The sequence below is a fragment of the Mytilus trossulus genome, chromosome 6, assembly GCF_036588685.1.
Source record: "Mytilus trossulus isolate FHL-02 chromosome 6, PNRI_Mtr1.1.1.hap1, whole genome shotgun sequence".
In the NCBI taxonomy this organism is placed as follows: Eukaryota; Metazoa; Mollusca; class Bivalvia; order Mytilida; family Mytilidae; genus Mytilus; species Mytilus trossulus.
This window is the reverse complement of record NC_086378.1, coordinates 31,075,596-31,094,375: the sequence shown is the minus strand read 5'-3', so window position 1 is coordinate 31,094,375 and position 18,780 is coordinate 31,075,596. Positions and strand designations below refer to the sequence as shown.

General features: G+C 33.8%; 1 protein-coding gene across 2 annotated transcripts in view; it reads left to right on the top strand.

Annotated features, from left to right (window-relative positions):
• Positions 1-743: 743 nt before the first annotated feature.
• The window catches only part of LOC134721104 (small conductance calcium-activated potassium channel protein 2-like), a 48,182-nt gene continuing 30,145 nt past the window's right edge, over positions 744-18,780 (top strand). The window contains exon 1 of one of the 2 annotated variants that reach the window (XM_063583846.1): positions 744-826. The gene's annotated coding sequence lies outside the window, so the exon portion shown is untranslated. Of the gene's footprint in view, positions 827-9,833; positions 10,009-18,780 lie in introns of those variants that run through there. The other variant, XM_063583842.1, reaches the window with a different exon arrangement.

Genomic DNA, 18,780 nt, shown 5'->3' with positions numbered 1-18,780 from the left:
TGGATGGAGAGTTATATCATTGGCACTCATATCTTCTTATATCAAATAATTGCTACTGGAAGTTATAGGAAAACAACAATCACCACATTCAGATTTTGTCGGAAAACAGAAATAAACTAATAAAACATAAATTATAAACAATATCGACATAAATAGATTTGGAAATTTATTAAAAGTCCTGGTAATAATTGAATGTAATTTATAGTCATTTTAAGGGGATCTTTGGTTTTGCTCGATGTAATTACTGTTTTATATATTATACGGATACATGTAATATGAACAGTTTTGTTGTTTATTTTTTAACCTTCGATTCTATTGCTCATGCATGTATTCCCGATATGCTTGTCTACCTAGATCATACTTTATGTTGTCTACTCTAAGGTATCAGACTAGAAAAGGAGCGACTGTATTCTCTATCAATTCTTTGTTATTGTATGTTTTTGGTACTTTGTGATTTAATTGATAGGTTTATACATATACTGTATATAGTTGTAATTTAATGTCTGACCATATATAACATTATAGTATAGGAAAATTCAATATTCTCCACTTTTCTGACATTTTGCATTGTGATCTTATCTAGGAAAAATGTACGAGCCAGGCAAGTCCTAAATACCACAAACTTTGGATCACATATAGATTGGTATTAAAATATCCATAACTTTTATCAGGTTTGGATAAATACCAAAAAAAGGAACTTTACGTGTACATTGGGTTCTTATATGTAGGTGTACAGATGGATTACGAACAACTCCGGGACTGTGCGTAGACTAATTTTATATTTCATCCAAGTAGATTTGAGAACAGTCCTAGAAATTCTTTTTAGGTGAGTCTGATTTTTCTGCTTCCATTTTGTTATACAGAACATATCCTTGTTTACTTTTTTAGATATGACGAACTAAAAAAAGTAAGTTTGATGGTATCATTCTACTCGTTGATATGATTTGTAGAATTGGTTGAATAACGTTGAAAATTAAGGACTTCATGTTCTGCGAATTACTTTCAATAGTTTGTCAAAACTAATAATCTAGTATTACTATCCATGTTTTGAAACTTCTGGTCCTACGTCCTGTAGATAGTTAACTATTGCCATCTAACTAGGTCACACTTTCTCAGACTATTTCAAGCATGTTTGTCCTAAATCCGATGGCAGTGTACTGACTGAAACATAATTATGGAGAAAGTAGTGTTTGTTTGTTGAAAAAGGTGTGTTTGTTACTTGTATGCAAGTGTTTCATAGACAGCTTTTAGTTGCTTCGATTCTCTTGTAACTGTTCTTTGTTGAAGAATCATTGGTAGACAGCTTTTAGTTGCTTTGATTCTCTTGTAACTTTTCTTTGTTGAAGAATCATTGGTAGACAGCTTTTAGTTGCTTTGATTCTCTTGTAACTTTTCTTTGTTGAAGAATCATTGGTAGCCAGCTTTTAGTTGCTTTGTTTCTCTTGTAACTTTTCTTTGTTGAAGAATCATTGGTGGTTGTTGTGCTGTTTCCTGCTCTTTTGTTGGATTTTTGACTCTTTGACTTATTCTCCGTTTTTGTGCTGTTTCCTGCTCTATTGTTGGATTGTTGCCTCTTTGACTTATTCTCATTTTTATTCTCATTTTGATCTTTTGTCATTTTGTCTACTGATTTATGCTTAGATTCCGACCAGATTAGTCAAGTTCTTTTCAACTGATTTTTAAATTTTATTCCAATGTTGCAATTTATACGACACGGTTCTTTTAGTTTGACTTTCAGTAACTGTATTATCATTTTCATTGCGGTATGATTAGTAAATGTATTTGTGTTTTTGTTGGCAGTTATTCTGTAATTCAAGAGTTTAGTGCTTTTCCTATACTACGTTTTATTGTATGTTCTTTTCTGTACGGTTTGAAAATCAATTGATCAAATAAAGTGGTGGGTTTTTGTACTTTTTGTAAATCTATTGATTATAAAAACGGAGGAGTGTCTGTACGTTTTGTAAATCTATTGATAATAAAGGGGACAATATTGTCAAGAATTTCAATAACGTCCGGGAAACAGACTTAACTCGACCAAGCCCGACCAAGACAAATTACGTGATCGGGAGACTGGTCTGATTCAATCGACATGAATGTTCGGGATAGTCTACCTTGCTCGTCATCGATCTGACTTTCTACCCGAGAGTTTTTGACATGTCAAAAACATTCGACGCGAGTAAGGATCGAGAAGCAAGTCACTCAAGAAGTGATCGAGAGTTCGTCGAGTAGCGGTCGAATTGATCGGGAAAGGATCGTGAAGAGATCGAGTTTGGTCGGAATACAAACATTTTACCAATCAGTACTCGATCCTTTCGATCTTTGTTCGACTAATGTCCGATCATTTCCAGATTAACTCGACCAATGCCCGATCGCTTCAAGATCACTGCGACTTGTATATTTATATTATCTCTGTCGTCAATGTCGTTTAGTACGTGCAAACCTGTATTGTTGTCTTGGTTGCTGTCAAATTGATCCTACAAATTAAGTTTCCGAGATGATATAGATTGATTAAAAGTTTTCCTTATTTCGAGGGTGATGTAGTTTACTCTATTACATGCCGCCGAGCGGAAGATACCAGAGATGCATTCAAGCTCATAGATAAAAAAAATAAACTGACAACGCCAAAGTGTAAAATCAAAAAGACAAATAATAACTTACAAACGACACAACATAGAAAACTTAAGACTAAGAAACGAACCTCACAAGAAACTTGGGGTGATCTCAGATACTCCGGAAGGGTAAGCAGATTCTTCTCCAAACCGTCGTGTTGCTCATGTTATTACAAACCCGCGGTATATAGTCTTAGTCGGTAGGTCAAGTTCGTTAAAAGGGAACGGGATTGTAGTTACGGCAAGTTTCCCATAACACATCAACATATGCTAAAAGTGGACGCATGTTTAGTTTAAAATACATTGTTCATGAGGACTTTTGCCAAGACAGTTTAAGTAACAAGAGAAGATATACTTTACTATGGTTTACTTTTTTTTAATTGTTATTTGTATGGAGAGTTGTCTCATTGGCACTCACACCACATCTTCCTATATCTATAGTCGATGTTATGTGTTTGCTTCAGTTTTTGGATTACCACTATTGAAGAAGGTAAAACATAAGTGCGTATGCGACAGGGCTTTTAGTTTACTATGTTGACGGTAGATCGATCACAGATACTTTTTAAAGATGGCTGAGACTCTGATTCGCTCTTCTATGATAAAACAAGTAATTCTGATTTAAACGAATTTATATCATCTATGCCCTTTCTATTTACCAAATAACTGTTTATTTTACGTAAATTCATTGTGTTTATAAGAAATCGATGAGACTAATGGACATCCTATAAACAGCCTTAATAAAATTTGAAATCGAAACGGGGGTTGTCATAGAGACAAGAACTCGACCAAAGAGCAGAAAGCAGCCGAAGCCCAATGTGTCATCAATACAGCGAGATTCTTAAACTTTATACAGAAGTGATATTTTAGATGAAACAATCGTACATAAACGATCACCACGATCTTCACAGCTTAATTTTTCATCAATGTCAATTCCACGTAAATAGATATAGGGAGATGTGGTGTGTGTGCCAATGAGACAACTCTTCATCCAAATAACAATTTATAAAAGTAAACCATTATAGGTCAATATACGGCTTTCAATACGGAGCCTTGGCGCACACCGAACCATAAGCCATAAAGGGCTCAAAAGTTTCTAGTGTAAAACCATTCAAACGGGAAAACCAACAGTCTATTCAGTATAAAAAAAATAAAAAAAATATTGATTTCTTTGAAAAATTAGAGATGATCATGAATTTATGAATTTATGAATTTATGAATTAGATGTTAAACAACTAAAGGTTTAAGTTTGAGGATAAAACAGCCGCTTTTCGTCCTGCTTTTAAAGCTCATACAAATATATTTCATACTTTTCGACGATATACTGTTACATATATTGTATATAGTCATCTTGGATGATCTCCTCGGAAAATTAACCCCATGTCAAGAAATGACTGTGCATGGCTGTGCGGGATGTATAAAAACGCAGCCACTGGTCCTAACGGCATGGAGACGTTAAGGATGTCGCGCTTTCCTCACTATCTTTTCTTCCGCAGGTGATCTGTTGCTAGTAGTTGCAAGGAAAAAGTTTTCTTTTATATTAATTAATTTCTTATCCAGTCTTAATGTACCATTCATCCTCGTGGTTAACCAAATTTGCAGAACTTGACTTCTTTATTATTTGCATGCAATGTGAAACAAATAACAATCAATCAATCAATTAAATTGGATAACTTTTTATAATAGTAATCTTTAATCGGCATTCTGAAAACGAGGAAACCAATTTGTTTGTTTTAATGCAGACTTCGATCGAAGGACTTAGGTTAAGTTAGAAATAGCGCTCATTTTTTTTTATATCTTAAACAAGCTCATGCATTTGTGTGCTTATCGCATCAGGCCAAGAGGCTTTGCTTACATTAGGATTGAAGGACGTATTTTCTCGAAAATAATATCCGGAATAAATCATATAAAATAGAGTAAAACACTCGTCGATCGTTTACCCTGATTTTAGATGTACAAGTTGCATCCATTAGAGTATGGATGTATTATATTGACGGCATATATAGTACTTCCCCATGATCAGAGCGTTGGAATCACCTGTTTACCTAGTCTTTTTCCCGGCCATTCTTGACAATACTTTTTTGATATTTGTATATTCCGAAGGCTGGGTATTTTACGGAGGGGACGAACCTACTGTGTACCAAACTATTACTATTGAAGAGATAGATACCAATAATATAAGACAGAAGCAATTTTACCTTTCGTTATGGAAAAGCATGATTATTGCAGATATCAAATAACATTTAATGACATCTTGGTGTAAATTAGCAATGTTATCCCTTACATTTTCATTGGAAATTAATGCCAATACGTTTTCAGGTCTAATAAATATTTCCATTTAAAATCCAATGTTCTATCAGCTACATCGATGAGCTTTTAATGTTCAAGGCAAATGGCCGTTAGTTCATACTTAACGCTTCAGGAAGGGTTCTTTCACATTGTTGGTGATTACCGCGGTATAATAATATTTTGCTGCGAGTAACGTATATAAGCCATTGTGCCATACTGATAAACAGTTTGTCATTACTATTCAGTATCATAAAGACCATTCTGTTTACTTCATTAACTCCAATTATAAATAACTGACATTTTATCGAAGAAATTGTTATTTTTCATCAATTTTTGTTATCCGTGTTCTTTTCTGTTTAATATCAAACCTCATCAAAAATAAAAGGCTTTGACAATAAAACGTGAATATTAATGATAAATTTTAGTTTATTGGCAGAACACAGCTTGTATTTTGGTGTTTTGACAGTTTGAATACAGAAATGAATTACTTTTCGTCTGCATTATTTTCCCTTGTTAGGTTTGCTACAAAAATGGATTATTTACTCTGATTATATTTGGATTTTGGGTCATTAAACTGGCAATTTACAACTTCTATCAAAAGATTAATTATGTTCTTTTTTGGGGGATAGTTTGATGTTCTAGACTCTGCTTGCGAACTGTAAGTTCCGGAGGGTATTACAAACCTAGTAACTAGTGCTTTTGTACTGTCATGATATAGATTTAATATTGATAGGTGTCAAACTATTTCCAGTTAGGATTTAGTCAGTTAGCATGACGATGAAAGTCTTTGTTTAATTGTATGGTCATACTTCTATATCACACTAGGTATCACAACTCGGTCGATTCCGTGCCTCATCTAACACGGATAGAAGAAAGTAAAAACACAAAAATACTGAACTCCGAGGAAAATTCAAAAAGGAAAATCAAAAATCAAAAGGCAAAATCAAAAGTCCAAACACATCAAACGAATGGATAACAACTGTCATATTCCTGACTTGGTACAGGCATTTTCTAATGTAGAAAATGGTGGATTGAACCTGGTTTTATAGCTAGCTAAACCTCTCACTTGTATGACAGTCGCATCAAGGAGAGAAGGAGAGAAGCGATGAATGCCGATTGACAAGCTCCAATATCACACTAGGTATCACATCTTCTTCAGGATTCATTTTGTCTGTAATCAGCATCTTCCTTTTTTAGTTCTTGTCTTTTTTGTCTTTTCGTTTTTTCTCTCTTCCGAACTCGATATTCGAGTTTTCACTGCTTGATTTCGAGCATTGATGATCTTCTATAAAGTTCTGAAATTCACATATGGTGTAAAACCACATCTGAGTAGAATTCTCTTCTAATGAATCATGTCCGCGAGGGTGATTTACAATCATACAACCATTGGATCGGTTATGAGTGACACGGCTAGTGTTCTGAAGATACAAGAGGCTTACATTACCAATTTGGGTTGATATTACTGTTGGTGGACTGCAAGTCCGAAAATGTAACATACAACTACAGTGTCGATATCACTGTCGCGTACACATGGGTATTATAAGTTCGGTATAAACCAGTGCATTTGATGTTTTGCATAGATATTACTTTGATATTGATACTGTAGGTGACACCGTGTCATGTATGCTGTGGTTTTGTTTATGTCATTTGTCGTGGTCTCATTTAAAAGTTTTTGGTCTTCGATATTTGCAAATCTTCTACAGTATTATAATTCGAGCACCACTGGTTGAAAGAGTTTTATCCGATTTTATGCCTTTTATTATAGATCTATATTTAGACCTAATGTATTTAATGATGCTTTAATATACAATGTATCCGTTTTAGCAATAATTTATACATGAACTTCATTTTATGTTTGTTTATGCACATGTAGTTAAATTTTTAAACATCTCTCGTATTCGGTGTAATATTTTCACTTTTCATCTAAAATTATCTGGTTTGTTTAAAAAAAAAAGTACAATTTATTCCACGTCGATTAAATTAAAACACTTAAATAAAGCTGTTGTTTTTATGCCTTTTGTTTTTTTAACCAATGACGTATACCAAATACATCTCCTTTTATTTACACAATCTGGTTTCGCAAATATTTTTGATAGAAAATCTTTAATCATAGTTGTCTTTATGACCAAACTAATTCAATATGTATGTTATAAGTACACTGGTACTTTATGTAACCCAGACATGTTAAAAAGATCTGAGATTTCGTTTACTGTGTACTTAAGTGTGAAAACTTCAATTATTATATTACATCCCATGATCTTCTGTTTGTTGCAGTAATTATCCAATCAACACCTTTGTAAGTATTTAGTTCTTTGTGGTCGAATTAAATGCTTTTTGTTTATTGAGTTATTTACACTTTGTTCATTTGTACTTTTCCATACGAAAGTCTTACAAGAGCCACAAGGACTACGTCTGTCATAGATGACAATAAATATTGTAGAAGTCACACTTCCTTTTGTTTTTGCCTGTTTTTATCATCGTTCAATTTTCACATGGAATTTAAAAGCAGAGGGTGCCACAACGTACCCTTCCAGAATTAAAAAGCAAATGGTGCCACAACGTACCATTCCGGATTAAAAAGCAGAGGGTGCCACAACGTACCCTTCCAGATCATCTGCGACTTTTCTAGGTTTATGGTAGTGTTCAAATAGCAAGGTTTTTTGTTCTCTTTAGGGATTTTTAGATTGTTCTTTGTTCTTTCTATCTTTTTTTCTCTCTTGACAGTAACTTGTGTTCTGTCTTTTCTTGTCCGTCATTAAACGAAGCTCAGTGGAGTGTTTGACAAGCCACCGTCCTACTAGACAAGTTATTCGGTTTTATATATCTCCCACATTGTCTCAAGTGCACGTCACAGAGCCTGATCAAAGCATCAGACTTGTTTGTAATCCAATGTATGTCTTTTGCTTTTTATGGTGTTTGATATAATATATGCCAGGACATTGTTTTTAAGCCCTGTTTATGGGCATTGTGCTTTTTGGTCTGTGTGTCCGTTCATTCGTCCGTCCGTTCGTTCGTTCGTCCTTTCGTCTGTTCCCCTTCCGGTTAAAGTTCTTGGTCGAGGTAGTTTTTGATGAGGTTGGAAGTCCAATCAACTTGAAACTTAGTACACATGTTCCCTATGATATGATCTTTCTAATTTTAATGCCAAATTACAGATTTTACCAAATTTTCACGGTCCACTAAACATAGAAAATGATAGTGCAGATGAGGCATCTGTGTACTATGAACACATTCTTGTTTATCTTTATTTCGTGTAACTAGTATTTCACAGTTTGTAATACCAGTGTCCTTTTAAAGATTTCTATACGGCATTGGTTTTGCTCATATATTGAAGGCCCCGCAGTAACCAGTAAATTGTTCATAAGTGTGCCATTTGCTCTTTGATCGACATTTGTCTCATTGGCATTCGTTGTACTTTTTTTAAATACCTATTGACATATTTTTAATTGGAAGAATATCCAAACTAACGTAGTTGGAATGAGAGAAAGTGTTGTACCTTGTACTATAGGTAAGCTATACCGATCTCTTCAGATAAATACCAAACAGCTATTGTAAGCAATAACACTGACGCCCCAAACTTTGCAATTGATTGTAGAATAGGAGATCAAATGTAGTTAGACGATGCTGTTCTTTTTCGTGGAATTATGGCTCTTCAATATACTCGTCACAACGATACCAGGATTAACGGTTTCTACTCAGGCCAGACGCGCGTTTCGTCTACACAAGACCCATCAGAGACATTCGAATCAAAAACTTTAATAGAGGTCAAATGAAGTTGAAAAGCTTTGAGGATACAGATTTCGTTGCCAAATACAACTGACTGTAATGTATTCTTTGGATAGAAAATCCCCAGTACTTGGAAAACATTTGATGTTTTGGGGTTTCGAACATTGCGACCACTGATTGAAAAATAACTGATCCCCTCTAAACATTGTTATGGTTGCTAGTGTATGTTTCAATCTTTATTCTGCACTGTTTTGAGTAGATGGAACGCTTTTGTTGTTACCATCTGTTTTAAAATCAGATACTGTATCTAAAAATACGAACATATACTAGTATATACTTCTCCGTAATGAACTGCTGCTATGTGTGATCTTAAGAAATGCTTTTCATTTGATAGATCTGGGATTAGTATATCTAACAACATATATGTTCCTGAATACATCTTCAATAGTTGAACAGTTGTTTACGACTGTGGATTTTAATATTTTGAAGTCAACCATTACGATACGAGATAAGATGTGGTATAAGAACCACAAACAGGCACCCACAGTCAGCCACAGTCAAGAAACATCATGTCTGTAATTGCCTTCATTAATTAGCCAAGTTTTCCATGTAATTAAGCTTAAATTTTGTCAGCATAACTCATGACATCAATTATGTATTACAATTAATTCAAAATAAACGAAAATGTTGCATGTTGTAGTGTAAATTTAGCTACTTCTTTCTCTATTACGTATTCTATATTGACTTTATACACATGTTTGTGTGGGAGAAAATATTTAAATGATTTTGTCACAAAAACATAATCTTATAAGAAATGTTATAAACTGAATGAAATCTAACATCTGTTACCAGTTTATCGTACTCTATGCTACATTGACATTTCATTTACACATTCAGCAAATCCGAATAAATCACGTCCAGATTGGACTTTTTTTTATTATTTATAAGATTTGGTTGAAAGAAATTGTAACAGCATGAAATTAATTAAATAGCTTTTCCTTGAAGATAATTACGACTGTTTAGAAGTGAGGAAAACAAATTAGATCTTATTAGTTGATTTGAAGCATCTCTATTCATATGGCACGTTTAGAATTCTCCACAAAGGATCTTCGTGGTGAAGGATATAGTTAACCATCTCGTATATCAGAAATCGATGGTAAATAAAATATATTATAGTTAATTAACCAATCAAATCACAGCGCGCGCTGTGATCGTCTGCTGTTGTATAGCTCGTGCGATGTAATTGCAGTTGTCTGTCATAGTAATTATTAGTAGAGTTGTTTTGACTATATTAGATCTGTCAGAGAATCGCCTCTCGTCTGACACCGCGCCAGGTGTAAAATTGGAATAATATGTCAGACACTCATTGGATGTCATCAATACATAGGTAAGACCATTTCATACGTACAATTCATATATATATTGCAGCCTTGTGATTAACTATGATCATTACTTATAAAAACAATATTACTTTCAGTTTATTAGACCTTTCTGTGTTATGATAATAGAGAAGTTCTGACAATAAACGAAAAAAGAGAAAAGAGCAACTGAAAAGGGAATTGCATTCTTGTACTCTTATGTTTTCATGTGATTCCTTTCCAGTTTTAACACTTTTTAAAACTCTCGAGTTCAAACTGCATTGGTTCATTAATATGACATGATAAACATCCAGAACGAACGTCTATTTTTTGTACGGAACACATAATTTTGACAATAAAAAGGATTTAATTAAAAAAAAATATTTGAGTGACTACAAGTATTTGCCGTCCATCCAAACGGACAGAATCAGGAAATTATGTGTTAAGCGAAATGAAATATAAGTAATTAACTTATTTACATTTCTATTTTAATTTGGTATGGAATACGGGGACGTTACTTTTTTTACTTTTCTATCTTAGAAATTCTTTCTTAAAAAAAAAAGGATGCGTTTGTGTCAATGAGACCACAACTTTAAGAACACAACGAAAACGAGAAAGGACATCTAAAGGTCAGAACATGGTCTTCAACAATAGACATATTATATCTACACCATATGTGAAGAACTAAATCGACCGATATATATAATTCTTCAGCTCAAATCGACCATACGTTAACTCTTCAGAGTTATAAGTCCTAACCGGGCAAACAGTTGTGATTGTTTTTCCATGCAGCTTACTGAACAAAACATCATCAACGCTATTTATATCCTTGTTGTTCCATCAATTAATTTACGAACTGCGTTTATGTCAATCGGCTTAGGTCGAAAATAATATTTTCTTTTAAACACATTTGCATTTTAGTAATAGTATATGATGTTAACTTTTGTTAGTGTATACAAATATTTTTGTGCGTTTACAAGTTGTTTGTGGATTGTGTGGGTTGTTGAAACAAACTAGATAACTATAAAAAAAAAAGTGTCACTATAAATGGAAAGATATATACAATAAAATTGCGTTTATTATTCCTGCATATACAAGTTGTTTTTTTGTTGTTTTTTAAAAACAACCCTGTTTTATGGAACTGTGTTGAAATGTTAACAAAGTTCGGTAGTAAGACGTTATATATACTGTTGATGACGAAACGCATGCACATTTTGCTTGATGCCATAACGGATTTTGTCCGTTTATACATATTTCGAACTTATAAATTGTTATAATATTAATTTACCTTATACCTGCAGACTGATATACAATTTTGAAGTCTACTTTGACATCTTTGTACTTATTTATTTGTTTATCACTGTGTTTTTGAGCAGTGTTTTTCTTCATCTCTGAGAGTTATATAGCAGTGTTTTTGTTCATTAACGTGAGTAAAGCGGTTTTTTGTTCATCACCGTGAGTAAAGCAGTGTTTTGTTCATCACCGCGTGCGTTAAAGCAGTGTTTTTTCATCACCGCGTGCGTTATAGCAGTGTTTTGTTAATCACCATGCGTTATAGCAGTGTTTTGTTCATCACCATGCGTTTAATCAGTGTTTTGTTCATCACCATGCGTTATAGAAGTGTTTTGTTCATCACCATGCGTTATAGCAGTGTTTTGTTCATCACCATGCGTTATAGCAGTGTTTTGTTCATTACCATGCGTTTGATCAGTGGTTTGTTTATCACCATGCGTTATAGCAGTGTTTTGTTCATCACCATGCGTTTGATCAGTGGTTTGTTTATCACCATGCGTTTAATCAGTGTTTTGTTCATCACCATGCGTTTAATCAGTGTTTTGTTCATCACCATGCGTTATAGCAGTGTTTTGTTCATCACAATGCGTTTGATCAGTTTCTTGTTCATCACAATGCATTTGGTCAGTTTTTTGTTCATCACAATGCGTTATAGCAGTGTTTTGTTCATCCCCATGCGTTATAGCAGTGTTTTGTTCATCACCATGCGTGATAGCAGTGTTTTGTTCATCACCATGCGTTATAGCAGGGTTTTGTTCATCACAATGCGTTTGATCAGTTTCTTGTTCATCACAATGCATTTGGTCAGTTTTTTGTTCATCACAATGCGTTATAGCAGTGTTTTGTTCATCACCATGCGTTATAGCAGTGTTTTGTTCATCACCATGCGTGATAGCAGTGTTTTGTTCATCACCATGCGTTATAGCAGTGTTTTGTTCATCACAATGCGTTTGATCAGTTTCTTGTTCATCACAATGCATTTGGTCAGTTTTTTGTTCATCACAATGCGTTTGGTCAGTTTTTTGTTCATCACAATGCGTTATAGCAATGCTTATTTTCATCACCATGCGTTTAATAAGTGTTTTTGTTCATCACACTTGCGTTATAGCAGTGTTTTGTTCGTCACTTGACCGTGCGTATAAGCAGTGTATTTGTTCATCACCATGCGTTTAATCAGTGCTTTAGTTCATCATCATGCGTTTAAGCAGTATACGTTTGTTCATTACCGTGCGTTTGGGCAATGTTCAGTGTACCCCTATTATTTTGGTGATGTGTCTCTTTTGTTTGATGCAGGTAACTTATAGCCATGGAAAAATCTGCAAACAGTCTTGATAGTCAATTAAATTTTCTAGATGAGTGACCATGATAGGTTAAAAAGAAAATAAAAAAAAAACAAGATGTGGATTTGTTTATAAATAAGATTTGCTTCGTTTCTCTTGTTATTAAACATGCTTTCATTCGGAACTTGAGGACTACGTACCATTTCATTGTAAATATCAATTTATCAAGTTAATAATTGATACAAAGTTATGTTCAGAATTCACAAAGTAGAACCGATTCTTATCGTCCTATTTCTGAGTGCTACAAGAAAATAAAACAATGCCTGTGGTTTCCTTTAATCCCCCAGACAAACGTTAAGGTGATTAGATGGAATTAGTCCTTCTCCTTGGCATTAATTTCTGATATATATACAATTGTATCAATACTGACGATTTAATGGTCCGACCTTTTAATAGTAATATTTGCTGATTGTTAACATTAACAAAATGTCAACACGCATCATTTGAGGAAATTGGAAAATATAATCTAATAAAATATCTTGAGTGATTAGATAGTCTTAATAAGTGCATTTTAGATATTAACCTATCGAGGAATTGTAGGTCTTATTTTCTTTTTTCAAGAAATGCTACAATAAATGCAAGTTTCGGGTTTTGAATATCGTAAATACATAACTGCAAAATAAACTATAGGTGTTATTTTCGGTAACGATTTCACTAAACCTAAAATATACAAACCATTTTCATCTTTTTTTTAAAGTCATAAGAAACGAGTGACCGGTGAAAAATAATGTTCTTCCAATTCTTGAACCAACGCATACAAACATCATAAACTTAGTCTTCTGTACTCGAATTTATCATTTTTTTCGTGAAAATTTCGTATAATCGTCAATTTTTTTTTCAATCGGTCAGTGTTGTTGTGAAAATATAGCAGGTAATTAAAGTTCGTGTTTTAAAGCCGAAGTTTAACGATTGTCACCTGTTTGTCAACAATTGACGAAAAATAAACAAAAAGCATGGAAATTGAGCACGTGTATAACATGTAAATACAGATAATAGTTTATTTTAAGGACATCCATGCGTATTGTGGTCACCGGATTTTTACGAGATGGGTCACACTGAGGTCACCTTGCATACGGAAAATATGTCGGGGGAATTGCTTGCTGGAAGGAAGCAATTCATTGCTTGCTGGAAGGAAGCAATTCATATAAGTAAACTTCTTCTAAATATAAATAAATTGAAGAATTTTCTTCAGAAAAAAAGTATATGTACATAAGTTTTATAATGAAAACTATCCATTGAGTTATAAAAAACATATGCATTATTTTTTTTTGACTTGAGGTTTCTTATGACTTTAATTACCCTTTTCCTACATGTCCGCACAGTCGTGTAACTGACCACAGACATTTGTCTCTGATAGTATTGCCCCTATAAACCTTGCTATAAAGGGGTATATTTTAGAGGCAAATGCCTGTGTATCAGACGAAGTAAAGATCATCAGCGATAGAACTGAATGCAGGGGATTTTTGAAAAAGGGGCGTAATTTCAAATAACGACAAAACAAATAATTGTATTTTATGCTACAAAAACATATAAATGAAGAAAAACATGATACAAGAAAATAAAATTGGCGATGAAATGGGGCGTATGCCCTCTACACTTTCCCTGTGGGAAACTCTGGAGTGAAGTTGATGTTGTCACTGTGGGGAGGGCATCTATCAAATACAACAGTTGAACTCCGCATATATTGTTAAAAGAAGTTATTGCAAGTTAGTAAAGTAAATTCTACTTGTGAATGATTATAGTCCAAATGGATTTTTTGTGTTAGCTCATTTAGCCCGACAAATCACTGAGAGTTAATTGATAATTTTTTGTTTCTGTCGATATATATTTTCTTCTTCTCATTAATTACGGCTATAGCTAAACAAATTTGACAGGAATAATGTATTAAGCATTTCAATGTTTTTCAATGTATTCTGATCGTAGGAAAAACAAAAAAATGCCTGATGATATTTTGCTTTATGGTTGGACATTTTTTAAATGTCTTTCTTAAACTACCAAGAAAAGTATTTCAGAAAATTGGTGATTTATTTCCACAATAACATTGCTTTTTTCTAATTCTTTTATGAAATACATGTATATATAACACATATGCGTAATGTAATGAAAACAATAGCATCTCGCTTTAATAATTATCATCGACACATATTCTAAGAAAACATTTCTCAAGAGTTCGGCATCATTGGTATATATATTTGCCGGGTAGTCATTTCCATGTTTTCTTCACAAGAAACAATCATGAATTAAGAACAAATAAGCAACGGTGTGTACTGTTTTCACAGACATCCATATCATATTTACTAGAGCGCTCAGCCCGAGCTTAATAAATATTGCAAACAATATTTCAATTGTGGCAATATTTAGAACTTATCAGAGATGCGATTATCACTGAAAAATTTACCCCCCCCCCTTTTCCCTTCTCCCCCCTCTACATATAAACAGCAACGGGAAATGTGTACTATATTGATGCCAAATTGAATCTAACTTTAACACCGACTAAACAACCTTCCCGCGGTTTAGGTTTAGTTGACTGTGATATGCCCGCCATTATTTCCATTTAAGAATGCGGTCACTGTAGTTAACTTAGAGCAACAGGTGCGATTAAACATGGTAAACAGCTTTAATCCTAAAAAAATAATGTACTTATATAGTATGTAAATACCTTTATCCATGCAATTTATCGATGTTTATGCGGAGACTGATATACAATATGAGAGTCGATGTGTTTGGTGTTTATTGCTAGCTCAAACGTTGTTTACAAGTTCGACGAAAAAGAGAAATAAAAGGTTTCATTTACGTACATTTAAAATGGGTGCGCTATGGGGTGATTTAAATCAGATTGATTTATACGTACATTATTTTTGCATCTCCCCTCTGTCTTCTTGTCTGACCTCGTTCCTATCTATGTAACTATCTATTCTCTTTGTGACTTTCTTTGAAACAACAAAAATCTAAGTACTCCTCACTCCTGTTTGGATGGGGTTTTTTTCTCAGAAAAAATAAAACAAATTACATTCATACCAAACTTAAATATCAAATCATAATCTGACAAAACTAAAGACATAAGGGTATTTCTGATTTATTTAATGACTTTTACAACATCGTCATTGTGATAGCTCTTGAGAAATAACTCGGTGTCAATAATATCGCAAGATGCGTAAATTCAAGAATAGCAAATCAACCAAATCGAATAAGAAACTGTTACGTAAAAGTATGTAGATATCCAGAAATAGAAATGTCAGTAACTCAGGTAGTTGTTGGTTTATAATTATTGTTACAATAATTATGTTCACATTAAATAATAATTACAAATCTTGTTTTCTCTAGTATAGCATACTTACCATACTGGCTAGTAATTACCGAAATGTCTTCGTCTTGTAAGCGCATGGCTTATTCTGAACATGTTACCAAGCCCGTACATTATTTTTGAATGGAATGTCATCAGTAACTAGAAGATGTAATAAAGTTAATTAAAAAGATACAGTTGAGAATCTACATTTTTGAAAAGGGGTCCACCAAGGTAACTTTACGTGTGTCACTGTCTGTGCGTTAATCATATACATAAATATGTAGCTCCATAACATGATGAGGTGAATCACCGCCGTAATTCTCCTCTGAGTTATCACCATATTTTGTATTTTTTATCGACATAAAGTTGAGAATGAAATAGGGAATGACAAATAGATAGCAATCCGACCAAAGAGCAGAGAATGCCACTAATGGGTCCTTAAAACAGCGAGAAAATCCCGCACCTGGAAAAGGGCATCGGTTAGCAACTTAAAAAGCTAAACTCCGAAACAAATAAATGATGCAAAATTAAAACAAACCATAGAAGACTAGCAAAGACCAGACTTAGGACAGGCGCAAAACTGCGGTGAGGATTTGTAAGATCTCAGCGCTCCCCTATACCTCTAACCAACGTAGAAGAAACAAGCACAAAGCAATACACACAGTAAAACAGCATATTTGTCGAGTTTATTGGATTGATATTTCAACTAACCTCACAATGAGTACATATTTCAATTTAATAAGCACATATATATGAACATGAACAAGCATAACAATTATCGACAAAAAATAAGCACATAAAGGCACCCAATAAAACGGCACATGGTACAAGAGCATAATATATGCAATGTCATATTATCTTTCTACTGTGCTTACAAACAACAGTATTTAGATAAACGCAATTAACATTCCCAAACATAAGCAGAAAACATTAATATAAGCACATAACGATATTTATAGCCAATAAGCACGTAGTAAAAACAGATAAAAAAATAGAACATCATTTAGGCTTGAGATTGCAATGTTTTATATTAACAGGCACTGTCAAAAATATGTGTGCCACATCACAATCTAGAGTCTGATCTACAGATGATACCATATTTCTTTTCTTATTCGGCATTGAGTTTCAAAATCATGCTGCTTTATATATAAAAGATTGTTTACTTTACCATTCATTTAAGTGCTTGGTCATTGGTATAGGCATTTTGCATGAACATATTCCGTGCACATGGTGCATTACATTTTGGGCACAACCATTTATCATCACAATTTTAAAGTTTGGTATACGACTCGTTATCTATATGTGTACATCGCTTAAGGACCAATAGGTCACACTCATCACATTTGTATGGCTTTATCGTTTCGTTTTACAAGTGTTTGGCATATCAAACAGCTGTTTTGACTTTGTATCAAACTTCGTGAAAATAATCACCGAAAGCTTCCCTAATGTTTTCGGCAGCACTATTTATTATTGCACGTTGCAGCCAGGTATGTTCGACTACATTCTTGTTTGACTATGATTGGTGAATCTCACTCCATACCCCGGCTTGCTTCTATCACATATACAAACTAGTCCCACGATGCAACCAATAACGCTGAAAGTGGCGTTAAACATCAATAATCAATCAATCAATTTGTGCTCTACAAGTGACGATATATACAAATAATCAACCAATCAATCTGTGCTCTACAAGTGGCGATAAATACAAAACATAAGGATGTGTGGCATGATGGCAAACGAGACAACTATCCACTAGAGACTAAAAAGACGAGGTTTTAATCAATTTCATGACATTGCACAGTCTTCGACAATGAGCAAAACACAATGATGTTAGTGAAAACCTACCTCCGATCATCACCCTATATTCAAAATAGAAAATGGATCGGAGTCTACACATACAATCAAAGAAAACATCACTTCAAAGAAAGCTTGTACGGAACATCTGACCATCGATTTGATAATTAATTTACTTACAGACCAACTGGACAAAAGAACACAATGACATTAAAGAAAATACACCAGAGTGTACTAGGCGATTTATACTATCGAAAAATAAGATAGTAATCTATGCTCATTAAGAGACTAATTTCTGTCTCTGCGATTGCGATTACCAATCGCTTATCGATATATAATTACAGAATCTAGCACCCAACAGCTAGTGATATATCCAACCAGAGAAAAACAACATCATATATCTAATAATAAAAACGTAACCTAATCAGTTCACCGACATTCCTACACCAGATAGAGCGACCATGACATAGTTATTGGCACTCGGAATGATACAGTGCCTAAACAATCTAGACCTGAAGAACGTGACCAGTGACAAATATTTCAAAAACATCAACACAACATATTTGTAGAGGAATTCTTCAGCCAGATAAATTCATCTGGAAGGAATAAACCAAAGAAAACATCATAATAATCACATAACCAAATAACTGACCAAGAAATTCCATCATTAGGACTCATTACTTACTAAAGAAAACGAAGTTGCTTTAACAGACCTAGAAAAGGTTAAGACAATTAACCAACAATTTACAAGGAATTTTAAACTAGAGTGCAATTCTTTACCACAACAGTCGACACTATAGAACACATATATGATAAAAAATCAGTCAATACGAACGCTCAGAGTTATGGCCATCAACTTTCGGTAATCCTCAAGTGAATTCGCTACTTTTTGACAAAGGTACGGAATCGGCCGAGTTTTGACGAATGACTGCTGCAAATAGACGATTTGACGGTTGCAATTTCAGTTTTACTTGCGACGCGTACATTGACGCGTCACTGCGGTAATATTCGAATACGGTACTGGTATTTCTATTATAATGCATTTCAACAAGAACTAGTACAATGTTATATTCAAGATAAAAAAAATC